Source organism: Mus caroli, chromosome 4 (genome assembly GCF_900094665.2).
Source record: "Mus caroli chromosome 4, CAROLI_EIJ_v1.1, whole genome shotgun sequence".
NCBI lineage: Eukaryota > Metazoa > Chordata > Mammalia > Rodentia > Muridae > Mus > Mus caroli.
The window spans coordinates 124155767-124164780 of NC_034573.1; the positions used below are offsets into that span (position 1 = coordinate 124155767).

The following is a 9014-nucleotide window of genomic DNA, read 5'->3' on the forward strand; positions in this document are numbered from 1 at the left end:
CTGCCATTACTGTCTGCAAAGTCTCTAATTTTTATTCATCCTATCAGGACACAGTCACCATATGTTGCCCAGGCTGCCCTTGAACTCCTGGCTTCAAATAATCCTCCTGCCTCAGCCTCCAGAGTAGTAGGCACGGGATGGCAGGCCTGTCGGCTTGCCCCATGGATTCAGGAAATGTGGGCGTTTGAATTTGTTGAATGAGAGGCCAGTCTCTCACACACAATTCTCTTAAGATAATATGCTCATCACAGTACAGAGGGAAATTTTGCAGTTTCCAAAGACCTTCATGTCCACCGTTTGACCTAAACACCTTGTCAAGTGGTACTGTCATCTCTGTAACACTGAGGCCCAAAAGAGCAAGGTTTGTCCAAGGTCGCAGGGTGAGCTGGGGTAGCATCAGGCTTCAATCCTGTTAATGTGCCAGGGCTCTAGACTCAAAAGCTCAGTAAAGGACAGGGCCCTAGCCTCTACAATCAGGCCTCTTTACTCAAGACCCAGTCTGGTACTCCTTTTTTTTTTATTATTTTTTATTTTTTTAATTTATAAGTAAGTACACTGTAGCTATCCTCAGATACTCCAGAAGAGGTCATCAGATTTCATTACGGATGGTTGTGAGCCACCATGTGGTTGCTGGGATTTGAACTCAGGACCTTCAGAAGAGCAGTCGGCGCTCTTAACCACTGAGCCATCTCACCAGCCCCTGGTACTCCATTTTTGTTAGGTATGAACGCCACAGAAGGGGCAGGCACATGAGGCACTGTGAGCCAGTATTTATTGGAGGCATACCCTGCCTATAAAAACCCACTGGGCTGTTCACCTTCTCTGCTGAGCCCATACCTGGAAGATGTGACAACCAGGAGTGGTTGTTCTCACAGAATTCTAGACAAACCAGGACAGGGAAAATGTCAGAGATCACGGGATGAGACTTTGATAAGTCAGAGAGCCCAGTTTAGGACGAAGCTCCCCAGGGAGAGCGACATCTGGACTACAGTAGCCCTGTGAGGCATGAGCGGTATGTGCTGAGCTCAAGCTTGCCTCAGAGCTCTTGGGACACTCATCCGACTCTCTTGCAACTATCACAGACCGAAGCTTGCGCTTTGGGGAAGTGGGTAAACTCTGCAGGAGTCTGCAGCCCCATGTCTGAGCCTAGGTTCTCTGGACCTCCTATTTTCAGACTGTACTGTGGCCGCAGGAAGTCCCGGGATGCGTCGGGGAGTGACCCCTCCTGCAGTCTGAGCTTGCATAACGCCAGGCGAGAAGCTGCAGACTGGCGGAGGCGGCTGAGCTCCGGGTGCCCAGCGCCGCCCTCCGGGCTTGGGGCGTGGCCGCTACCCCTTTATCTGCGACTCCAGCGCGGGGGACGCAGCAGACAGCTCCCAGCTCTGCTCTGACCACAGGTGAGACTGCTCCTGGAGATCCCGGGGCCGGGCAGGGCTGGGCTGGGAGTAGAGAAGTGTTCCCCCGGCACGCGGGTTGGGGGTGTGCTCCTAGCTGCATGCGTGCGGTGCCCAGTGGCGGAAGTGGGCAGGTGGCAGAAGATGGGGCGAGGCCGAAGACAGCAGGACCCTGACAGCCGGACAGTTATGTAGGGGAGCACCTCCCGGTAGGGGTGAGGAGAGGTCGCCAAGGGAATCAGCCGCAAGGAGGGGACCGGAAGAAACAACGTCTGAGGTCACCCCACCCCCAGAGGAGCAGTGGGGGGTCACTGTAAGGGAGTGGGGAGAGCAGAAGGATTATGGGAGGACCAGAGGTAGCTTGCCATGGAGAAGGAGGACCTGGGCTGGAGCAAAGCCTATGAGCTTGTGGCTTGTGGAATGGGGAGAATAATTTAGTGTCGTCTGCAGAATGTAGGCATGGGAGACTCCCTGTGCAGGAACAACCTCACAGGCTGTGTGCAGTATTCTAGGAGCGAGGTTATAATGGGGCAAGAAGGAGCAGGAGTGGAAGTGTATGCATGTGTGTGTGTGTGTGTGTGTGTGTGTGTGTGTGTGTGTATGTGTGTGTGTTTTGCAGATCCTTGTGGGGAACCCCCAAGGAAAGCTTTAGAGAGGTGAGAGGGCTACCAGGCCAGAATATTGGATCCCTTCCCTAGCGTCAGGAAAGCCAGATTGCCCTAGATAGGAAAAGAGACAAGGCCCCACCACCACCCTTGGCCTTAACCTGGGGGATTTCCTCCCAGCAACCCCTGCAGCCTCTTAGGCAGCCTCAGGCTATGGGCTGAGAGGAGGCTTGGTGGATTCCTCAAGCTGGACTGCTCTTGTTGGGTACCCGGGGACACCATGATGAAGATCTTTCCTTTCAGGGTACTCGTTGGAACCGTGGGAGTGTCTGAACTTTGGGGAAAAAATGTCCTTAACATTTCCATTCTGATCACGTTACTCAGTACAAATGGAGACCCACAATGCAGTGTGAAACACCAATAGTTTCTTGTTCAGTCCTGGAAGACACGGAGGTAGCCTTTTCTTTAAATTGGTTGAGCTGAATTGGAGAATTGGTTTGCAAAGAGGGAGGAGAACTGGTTGCTGAGAGACCGGAAAGCCTGCCAGAGCTTGTCCTGTCTACATTCACCCACACTGGGTGCCCGGAAGTTGCCTGCAGCCTTGCTTCTGGAGTTAGTCTTAGACAAATGTCGGCATTATCGTGCCTCTGGGCCTGGATCACCAGATGCAATGGGGCTTGAAGTAGTGCAGAAACATGTGGGAAAGTAGCTACTGTAGGTGACTGATGGAGCCTAAGCAATGCCTCTTGGGGCCCTTCATGGCTTGTCTTTCCCTCAGGACCCCTCTGGAGGGTTTGCCTCCCAGTCACAATATGAACTCTGACTATACTTCTTTTTTTTTTTTTTTAAAGATTTATTTATTTATTATATGCAAGTACACTGTAGCTGTCTTCATACACTCCAGAAGAGGGTGCCAGATCTCTTTACGGATGGTTGTGAGCCACCATGTGGTTGCTGGGATTTGAACTCTGGACCTTCGGAAGAGCAGTCGGGTGCTCTTACCCACTGAGCCATCTCACCAGCCCCCTGACTATACTTCTTACTGCTATTCTTTATCGTTTGTAGATAGGAGTCTTGCCTGTTTGCCCACATGGGCCTTGAACGCCTGAGTTCAAGTGATTTTTCCTTCTGTTTCCAAGAGGCTATTAACTTAACTTAATTTTGATGCAGGATTTTAGTTTGTAGGCCAGGCTGGCTTCAGGTAGCCCTCCCACCTCAGCTCCAAATTGCTAGGGTCCTTCTTTCTTTTTCTTTCTTCTTTCTTTCTTTCTTTCTTTCTTTCTTTCTTTCTTTCTTTCTTTCTTTCTTTCTTTCTTCTCTCTCTTTTTCTTTCTTCTCTCTCTTTCTCTCTCTCTCTCTCTCTCCCTCCCTCCCTTCCTTCCTTCCTTCCCTCCCTTCCTTCCTTCCTTCCTTCCTTCCTTCCTTCCTTCCTTCCTTCCTTCCTTTTTTGGTTTCTGGGAACAGGGTTTCTCTGTGTAGCTCTTGGCTATCCTGGAAAAAAATACCTCTATAGACCAGACTAGCCTCAAACTCAGGAACTCAGAAATCTGCCTGTCTCTGCCTCCCAAGTGCTAGGATTAAGGGCATGGACCACCACTCTCTGGCCAAAGGTTATTTATTTCTTAACAGGATCATAGAAACATGAAAAATTAGGTGTGTATGATGGTACACACCTGCAATCCCAGCACTCGGGAGGCAGAGGCAGGGGGATCACGATTTGAAGGCCAGTCTGAGCAACACGGTGAGATCCTGTCTGAAAAGGACGAAGAGGGCTGAGCCGGTAAAGTGCTTGCTGGATTAGTGTGAGGAACTGAGGATGTCCCTCCAGCACTCACATGGAAAACCTGTCCCACCAGGGCTGCGGTGGAGCTTAGGGGACTCCTCAGCCAGTCCCTCTAGCCCAGCTGATGAGCTCCAAGTTTGAGGAGAGACCCTGCCTCAAATTAAAGTGGAGCATGGTAGAGGTCCTGATAGACCTCTGTCCCCACAGAGCCTCACACATGGACATGCATACACGTGTGCATACCCACAGAAAAAGAAACACAGAAGGAAGAAAGCAAGGAAAGATGAATGAATAAATGAGAAAAAAAAAACGAAGGGAGAAGAGACATTTGTACATTGTGTGATTTCTGAATCCTGGTTTTATTCTCTTTACCTAATGAGGCCAAACCTTGTTCTCCATGGTGAGATAAAATAATCTTTAGGAGAACACGCTGGACAGTCCGGATAGACAAAACAACAATGAGTACTTTGCATGGCCAGGACAGGAAGAGGCAAAGGCATGACCCAGCCTGCTGACCATGCCTGCCATGCTTCCATGCCTGCTGACCATGGTTGTTTTGTGAGGCCTGAGGCATCTGAGAGCAGGCCAATTCATTAGCTCTGTTCTGCAGGCCTAAAATACTGATGGAAAGTCACAGGGCCTTAGGACCCTTTCAAGTGTAATCGCTTTTCCCCCTTAAAAAAGGGGCCATCGTGCAAGGAACTTCTCCAAGCCACCCAGAGCTTATGTAGTTGAGCAAGAAAATCCCAACAAAAGTAGTAGGGCCAGGGGGCTGGAGAGATGGCTCAGTGGGTAAGAACACTGACTGCTCTTCTGAAGGTCCTGAGTTCAAATCCCAACAACCACATGGTGGCTCACAACCATCCATAATGAGATCTGACGCCCTCTTCTGGTGCTGTCTGAAGACAGCTTATTGTAATATACTTACATATAAGCTACTTACATATAATAATACATAAATCTTAAAAGAAAAAAGTAGCTGGGTAGTAGTGGTGCATGCCTTTAATCTCAGCACTTGGGAGGCAGAGGCAGGTGGATTTCTGAGTTTGAAGCCAGCCTGGTCTATAGAGTGAGTTCCAGGACAGCCAGGGCTACACAGAGAAACCCTGTCTCAGAAAACCAGGAAAAAAAAAAGTATTATAGCCAAAGCCAGAGGCAACACTAAGCATTGAGCCATGACAGCTTTTTCAAGAGCCCCATGGTAGCTCTTTTAGCCTCCCAGGAAACCATCTCAGAGAGGTAAAGGAAGTCTCAGGAAGTTACCAAGCTAGTAAGTTCCAGATTTCAGATTCCAGGCCCACACAAATCCCAGACTTTGGGCTTCTTTGGAGTTGAGTTGTAGCCATCTACCCTTTAGACGGTGGCCCTGTCTTTCTCTAAGTTGACCTCTGGCTTGCTTCTCACCACAGGCATCTGTGTGGGTGAGGCAGCAGAGCGGGGACACCCATCATCCCCTGTGTGCCCTGATCTGTGGGGTGGCCTGGTGGCTCAAGGTTAGTAGGCACTGGGAGAAAACTCAGTGCAGAGGGCCCCAGGTTCACTCTCTCCACTTTCTCCAGATGACCCACAGCCAGGGGGAGGTACCACCAAGGGGTGTGTGACCTCCAGGAGGAATTAAGATTGATAAACATTGGATGAAAAGGTGAAGAGGGTGACCCAGAGTCTAGGAAAAGGGGAGCATGAGTTAGGCCTGGAGAAGGGGGATGGGAGACCGGAATTCTGGCTTCTCTTGGCAACCTATTCTTTTTTTAAAGATGTATTTTATTTTATATGTGTTTCTGCATATGGGGTTGTGCACATATGAGTGCAGATGACAAAAGAGTTTAGAAGATGATATCAGATTCCCCCTGGAGCTGGAATTGGGAACCAAACTCAGATCCTGTGTGAGCATTGGGCACTCTTGGCTACTAAAGCACCCCAGCCCACGGCGGTGTATCTTTTGGATTGCCTGCTTACAGTTTGCCCTCTGGTGTCCTCTAGCTCCATGATAGGGCAGCTGGGTTAAGACTACTTCCCTGGGTAAGTCACTTCCCAGCCACCTTTTCTGGGTCTGTGAGCAAGTGCCAGTTTTCAGAATTCAGATTCCTCCTGCAATCCGGTAGGTTTGTTCTGAATGTTCCTTGCTGAGAACAACTTAATTATTAAATAGGTCAGTGTCTTCAGGAGTACAAACTCTAACCAGACTTCCCTGGTCCTTAGATGTGTCCCCAAAAATCAGGTAAATGTTTCGTGGGACAGTCGACCACTTCCCTCCCCAAGACGGGGGTCTAATGCAGCCCAGGCTGGCCTTGTACTTGCTGTATAGCCAAAGATGACCCTCAACATCCGATCCTCCTGAGTGCTGAGATTATGGCTGGTGCCACCACACTAAGTTAGGTTAGTTACCTTTCTAGCCCTCCCCCCAGATCCACTGGCACAGATTGAAGGGTTTTGTGTTTATTTTGATGCTGGGTGGGAACTTAGGCCTTGGGCCTGCCAAAAACCACACTCCCAGCTTAAGAACAGATTTTTAAAGAATTTCCCTCAAGCTAACTGCAGGCCGGGATTTCTCTGATCGCTCTAGTAGTCATAAAAATGGCAGCAGTGATTTACTGAGTCCCCTGAATGGTCACCCGTGTGGTTGCTGGGAATTGAACTCAGGACATCTGGAAGAGCAGTCAGTGCTCTTAACCGCTGTGCCATCTCTCCAGCCCCTTATCTTTTTATTTTTAACTCCTCTTCTGATTCCTGCTGAACCAACCAAGTGTACCTGTTGTCCTCCCAGGCCCCAGGCACTTGGGACCGGCTGGCTGGGCTCTTCTTTTGTTGTGTGATCTCGAGGAAGCCACAGCTCTCCAGACAGCCCCATAGTTCTGTCATGGAGGTGTTGTCTGTGACTGAGGACTGGCTGGGAGGGCCCATGTGGAGCCTGGATTTTACTAGCATGGACGTCAGAAAGAAAGGGAGGTGGGGTATCTTTAGCCCCACCCTCCCATGACATCACACAAGACATCTCCAGGCCCTTGGAAGCCCCACCCCTAGGGTCCCTCATCTGTGCTAGTGCCACTTAGCCCTTGGCATCTGATGACTTTGTACCATCCCACAGCGGATATCATTGGTTTCAGGATCCAGAGAAACACCCCCAGGTACCTAGTGGGAGGTGTGGCATTAGACTGAGCTGGCTATCCAGGCTAGGCAAGGCCTGGCTGCTAATTTGGCAGATCATTCTGGGTGCCCTAGGGTTTCTCTCTTCATAGTCATTTCCATTGATTCGGGCTTCACCTCTGCCCCTGATTTCTCAGGTAGATCTCTGAGTTTGAGGCCAGCCTGGTCTACAGAGCTATGCAGAGAAACCCTGTCTTGAAAAACAAAACAAAACAAAACAAAACAAAACAAAACAAAACAAAACAAAACAGTTTCCAGGTTTTCAGGCAGAGCACTGGGTCCGCCAGGCATGCTCTCTCCCTCTTCTTCTGTCCTTGAATAAGAATCTCTTTATTGGGGCTGGAGAGGTGGCTCAGCAGGTAAGAGCACCGACTGCTCTTCTGAAGGTCCTGAGTTCAAATCCCAACAACCACATGGTAGCTCACAACCATCTGTAATGAGATCTGATGCCCTCTTCTAGGATGTCTGAAGTCAGCTACAGTGTACTTACATATAATGATAAATAAATCTTTAAAAACAAAAAAGAATCTCTTTATCTCTCTGAAGTGCAGCTTATGTCACAACAAAATGGGGAACGAGTGCTTACCTCCCAGGGAGGTCACAAGAAATGATTACAAAAAGGTAGTGAAGAATGGACATATAGAACAAACTGTTTGGTTTTACCTGCCTTTAACATGTAGTCATGACTGGGAAAGGAGGCCTAAGCCGTGTAAACTTGACATATGTAGGGTTCGACAAAGCTGAGTAGATTTTGCTATGGAACTTTCCAGAGCCTATGATATGTCCTCGTACTGGGGAGTGACAGGAGTGGGAGATGGAGCCTTAGACGTAACAGATCACAGACACCCGGTCACTAGGTGTTCATAGGTTCCATCCAGCTTCATTGTTCCCAGAGCAGAGAGGAAGCCTTGCTGTATTGGCTAGGTCTAAGAGGGAACTCTCAGGTCTAGTGTCCTTGTGAGCCATACAAGACGTATTCTGAAGACAAAACTGTGGACACCAGTGGAGGCCACTTGGTTATGGCTGAAGTCCATTCTCTTGAGAAGAGGAAGGAGCCCTGAGTGGAGATTGTTAATAGTCCTTGTTAATAGGTCATCTGAAGGCTTCTTGAGTCTGTGTTGAGCCAGGCTTTCTGAGGTGAAGGAATCAGAAGAGCCCCATGCTAAGGACCCCCCACCCCCACCCCGTACAGTAGTGTGTGGCTGATCCAAGTCTTGAAGCCTAGAGCGTGGGGGTTTAAGAGAGGGAGAGCAGGTTTGGGGCAGGTCCTGATGCTACCTGCACACAGCAAGCTCTTAAATTGTGCATGCATCCCTGGGTGGCCTGGGGGCATCCCTGGGTGGCCTGGAGGTATTGGCAGTGAGGCTCAGAGGACATAGTCACCTCCACATACAGTGGCTGGGGCAAAGGTGGCTTTGGCCAGGCATCTGATACTCCGTGGACAGAACACTGCATGCTGAACCCAGAAAGCTTGTTCAGGGAGTTGTCTGGCAGATAGCAAAAGAAGGTGGTGTCTGAGGGTGACCGTTGCAGTGGTGAGCTCCGTGGCCCAAGCCGTCTGGGGAGGAAAGGGCTTTCCTTGGCTTATGCTTCCACAGTACATATAAGAGTTCGTTTTCATAGGAAGTCAGGACAGGAACTCACACAGGGCAGGGACCTGGAGGCAGGAGCTGATGCAGAGGCCAGGGAGGGTGCTGCTTACTGGCTTGCTCCTCATGGTATGCTCAGACTGCTTTCTTATAGAACCCAGCCCACAGATGGCCCCACCCACAATTGACTGGGCCCTCCCCCACCCCTTATTACTAATTAAGAAAAACCCCCCGCTAGGTTTGCTTACATCCCAATCTTATACAGGCATTTTCTCAACTGAGGCTCCCTGTTCTCTGATGACTCTTAGATTATTTCAAGTTGACATAAAACTGTCCAGCACAAATTGATACGCCTGGATTAGGATGCAGGAAGCAGGCAAATGTGCTGTGTTTCTTTCTTTCTTTCTTTCTTTCTTTCTTTCTTGGTTTTTCTTTTTTTTTTTTTTTTTTTTTTTTTTTGGTTTTTCGAGACAGGGTTTCTCTGTGTAGCCCTGGCTGT

General features: G+C 49.4%; 1 protein-coding gene across 2 annotated transcripts in view; it reads left to right on the forward strand.

Annotated features, from left to right (window-relative positions):
• The first annotated feature begins 1206 nt into the window (after window positions 1-1206).
• The window catches only part of Paqr7 (progestin and adipoQ receptor family member 7), a 10150-nt gene continuing 2342 nt past the window's right edge, over window positions 1207-9014 (forward strand). The window contains exon 1 of one of the 2 annotated variants that reach the window (XM_029476650.1): window positions 1207-1397. The gene's annotated coding sequence lies outside the window, so the exon portion shown is untranslated. Of the gene's footprint in view, window positions 1398-5161; window positions 5276-9014 lie in introns of those variants that run through there. The other variant, XM_021161436.2, reaches the window with a different exon arrangement.